A 4,619-nucleotide genomic window follows, 5' to 3' on the forward strand; every position below is an offset into this window, starting at 1 on the left:
GGGTACCCGGTCCGTCCCAACCTTAATGGGTGGGTTTTACCCGACATAAGAAACAATAGGGTCGGGTATAAACCCAAAGCGGGTTCAGGTCGTATACAAGTTTTAGTGAAATTCGCCTAGAGCTCGAACTTGGATCCGACCAGAGAAAAATTATGAAAAGCCCTGAATATATATATATATATATATAACCTTAGAAAACCCTAACTACTAAATCTCTAACTCTCCTCTCACTCAGTCGCCCTTTTCTCTCTCTCTTAAGCTCTTAAATCTCAATCTCAGCAACGCCTCTTTCGCTCTCTCAAGCTCTCACGCACTGCCGCCGGCCCCTCCTCCCAGCCTTACTTAACCTCACGGCCCCATGGCCTCGTTTAACCTCATGGCTCTGTTCGTTTAGCCTCACGGCTATGATTTTTCTTTTTTCTTTTTTGGTTCATTTCGCCTTTCATTGTTTTTTCTTTGTTTTTCTTTTTTGTTTGTGTTTTTTATTTTGAAAAGGAATATCATATATCTGAAATTTTTGTGTTTGGATTTTTGTTTGTGATTGTGATTTTGAAAGGGAAAATCTTAAAATTGTGTTTGTGAAATCTATGTTTTTGTTTGTGTTTGTGTTAGGATTTTTGTTTGTGTTTGTGATTTTGAAAGGGAAATCTAAAATTTTGTGTTTATGAAATTTGTGTTTGTATTTGTGTTAGGATTTGTGTTTGTGATTTTGAAAGGGAAAATCTGAAATTTTTGTGTTTATGAAATTTGTGTTAGGATTTGTGTTTGTGTTTGTGATTTTGAAAGGGAAAATCATAAATATGAAACTTTTGTGTTGTGATTTAGGGCTAGGCATGACAGGACAAGCCCGTGGGGCTTGTGGGGCATGTTTGAGGTTAGAAAAAAAAACTCATTTATTAAACGAGGTGGGTTCGGGCATAAAGAAACCCGCCCCAGACCCAACTCATTTCCATTCCTAGTTTTGCTTTTGCTTTTGCGTTGGGGTTTTAGACGCAATTCACTTTTGGGGGGGTTTTGTGCAAAAAATTAATTGCTTCTACTTTTGTATAATGAATGAATATATGACACTACGAAACTCTATGATTAACAACCATCTTCTTAAAAAGAAGCTGACGTAGCTAAAAATTTTATTTATTAATTGGAATTTAAAAAAACAAACAAAACTGAAATCAACGTTTAGGATCTACTAGCTTGCTTACCTTTTAATAAATGTATGTTTTTAATTTTGCTTCAACTTCATAAAGTTAACTAGCCTCATTACACGTAGGGCTGTCCAGCGGGTAAAAGACCCGACCAAACCGACCGGGTCCGACCGACCCGAGGCCTAGCGGGTGGACCCGAAGCCCATGATCAGTCAAATTCGGGTCTGCCTCTCTCAAAAACCGAATTTTCGATTCGAGTAGCAGGTTCAGGTATTATAAACCCGTATTACCCGACCTGACCAATAATTTAAGATTAAAAAAAAAAATCAATTCTTTACCCGCAAACACGTGAAGACTGACTTGATAAGTGATAAGACTAAACACTGAGTTGCTAAGATTACACGCAAATGCAAAGCCTCAGTCCACACGCAAACCATATTGAGCTTCAAATCAAAATCTCCTCCACAGTTCCAATCTCAAAAGTCTCTCTCAATCCTTAATCTCATCTCACCATCTCACTCTTTTAGAAATTAGAATCTCACTCTCTCAAAAATCACTCTCCGTTCTCTTTACTCTCAAATCTCAATCTCAAGTCTCTCTAGTCTCAACTCTTCACTTCACACCTTCTGGCCTCCACAGTCTAAACTCCTCTCCAAACCCTAGCTGCTGTTGTCGCCGCCGCCTCATCACCACACCTAACATCGCTTCGCCTCACTTTCCTCCATGGGTTAAGTCTTCTCAGCCTCTCGTTCTCAGCTTCTTAGTCTCAGACTCTCAGGTATATTTTCATCTTGGATGTGGATCGGTGGGTGTGGGTATGTGGGATGTGGATCGGCCAAAGAGGGTGTGGGTATGGTGGGTGTGGATCGGCCAAAGTGGGTGTGGGTACTGGGTATGGTGGGTGTGGGTTTGCCGAAATAGGGAGCTTGGATGTGGATTGAAGCTCATGGAGGAAGGTAGCTTGAATTCTATCGATGGTGGATCAGAGACATGCAACGGTGGAGCATGGCGGTGAGGTTGAGTGGGAAGAAAAGATGGAGAAAACTCACCATTGAGTGGAGGAAACGGGCGGCTTGGGTGGTGAGAGCAGAGCTTCGTCGCGTCGGTGCGTGAGGTGGTGCCTAAGTAGTGCTATTGCCGAGATGGACGAATGGTCATAGCTAAGCTTTGGAGAGAGTGTGCTGAGAGTGATGCGTGTGAGGAGTGACCTAATTCGAAGCCCAAACCCGCCAAACCAACGAATCCAACCCGTTCAACCAATGACCCAAACCACCGGGTCTAACCCATATATTGGGTCGGTTGTGGGTCACATTTTTGGTAACCCGACTCAATCGGGTCAAGTCTAGGTCAGACCCAAACCCGAGCCGACTTGACCCATGGACAACCCTAATTACACGTGTTTCACATTGGCGATGAGTTTTTTTTTTTTAGTGTCATAATTTTTCATTCATCACAATTTGAGATTTACTTGTTTTCCTACTAATATTACACATTTTTAATTACTTTTTTTGTTAATACAAGTTTTATTCTTGTCTAATATAAGTATATATGTGTGTGAAACTCTTTCTTGGAAAATTAATCCTCAGCCCTTCCCCCCCCCCTCCCCAACACTCCATAAGCACTAATACTTAAGGGTGTTCGCAATGCAGTTTTGAGCCATTTTTAGCACCACACTTTGCAGTGAAGTTCAGCCAAAACCATAACTGTACCACACCTTATTTTTGAGGTCACATGTAGGTTGCGGTGTGGTGCAGTTTAGAGTTTGGCCAAAACTATAACCGCACCGTACCTCATTTTTGCGATCACATGTGCAGTACGGTTTATAAGATACAGTTTGAATGGTTTGAAGTCGGTATATTTTTAAATTTTTAGGTTTTTCCTACCTAGTTCAAAACTAATTTTTTCCCTTTATTTTGGGCTAAGTTTTAAACTATTAAGCTAGTTTTTCTTTATTTTGGGCTAGCTTTCCTAGTCAACACTTGCTAGGGTTATCAAACTTCTTTTTTTTTTTGAAAACTAGAGTTATTAAACTATTAATAATATATTTAATATTAAAAATAAATAAATATATTAATATATAGAATGAGTGCAATGTGGTGCAGTTTGTGCAGTTTTCTTATTATAAAACTGCAAACTGCACTGTACCCATGTAGTGCGGTACACTGTTACTTGCGATGCAGTGCAGTTATGCCATTTTGCGAGCAGTTTTGGTGTGGTTTTTGTTGTGTGTACTATTTGATGAACACTCCTACTTATACTTGTAAAGTAACCATCACGCCATAAAACTAGGAGTGTCATAAAGCTAGTTTCAAAAAATGAACAAATCAACACATGACCATATGAGTTCAATGCTATTTAAGTGTTTATTTGGTGGAGTTAACCTTACGATACTCCTAGTCATATTAGTACATTCCAAATTAAATTGAATTATGTCCCATAAAGATTCTTGTAATTCAGTGGTATAATATGTTTTTCTTTATTAGGAGAAACTAGCTTGTAACCGGTGCTAACCACGGAAACATTAAACAATAATAAATAAATAAATAAAAGTTCAAGCATTTTGCCAATACTTTGCAAGGTTATATAAATTATAATTTAGGGGTAATTGTAGTAAACCTAACTATGGTGTGGTCTAAAATGACTTTGTTTACCCATAGTTTGAAAAATGTCACTTTGCCCACATGAAGTTTGCTCCATTAGGATTTTGTAACTCGCCTCATTACTTTTTCCGTTTAAACACAAACAACATAACAAAACCAATAAAAGCAAGATTAAAATGTGGTATTTGTAAAAATTGTTTTACTTTTTCTGAAGAACTTCAATGGAACAACTAATTTCAACATAACACACTAACCTTTAATGGAAAAAAAAAATTGGAGAACCTTGTTTTTAAGAAATATTACCTGCAAATAAGAAATGGCACTGCCCATACATCTAGCAAAGCAACCCTTGTCTATTTCTACTAATATATGCTAGTATGTTTTTTAGTTTTTTTTTTTTAATCCAAAAACATTTCCCTTTGCTTAAGGCGTGATTGTGATCCATTATCTTCGTTTCATGCCTCCCAAACTTGTAGTGGTAGAAGGCAATTCTATAGGGTTCAGATGGTATTTTGGAAAGTGGGACCTGTGGTTGGATCAACTTGGTTTGTGTTGGAAAATCTGGTTTTGTATCTCATACAAAACAAACAGCGGAAGTAACAAACATGGATCTATTTCATTCATGATTGATAACATGCATTATGCAAATTTCAGAATTTAAGAACAATATAGCGTACCTTGGTGTGGAGAAATTCAAAACAAAGATTAGAAGCACTTGGAAACACTTTTAATCTTCACTTCAATTCCACTTTCCGCCCAAGAAGTGTGGTCTCTCAATTAGTTTCCATGGGAGAATAATCGAGTGGTTTCACTCACACATACACACCATTTCACAATGATGTATCTTTCTTATTATTATTTTTTTAATAAAATATTA

Source organism: Castanea sativa, chromosome 6, assembly GCF_040712315.1.
Source record: "Castanea sativa cultivar Marrone di Chiusa Pesio chromosome 6, ASM4071231v1".
In the NCBI taxonomy this organism is placed as follows: domain Eukaryota; kingdom Viridiplantae; phylum Streptophyta; class Magnoliopsida; order Fagales; family Fagaceae; genus Castanea; species Castanea sativa.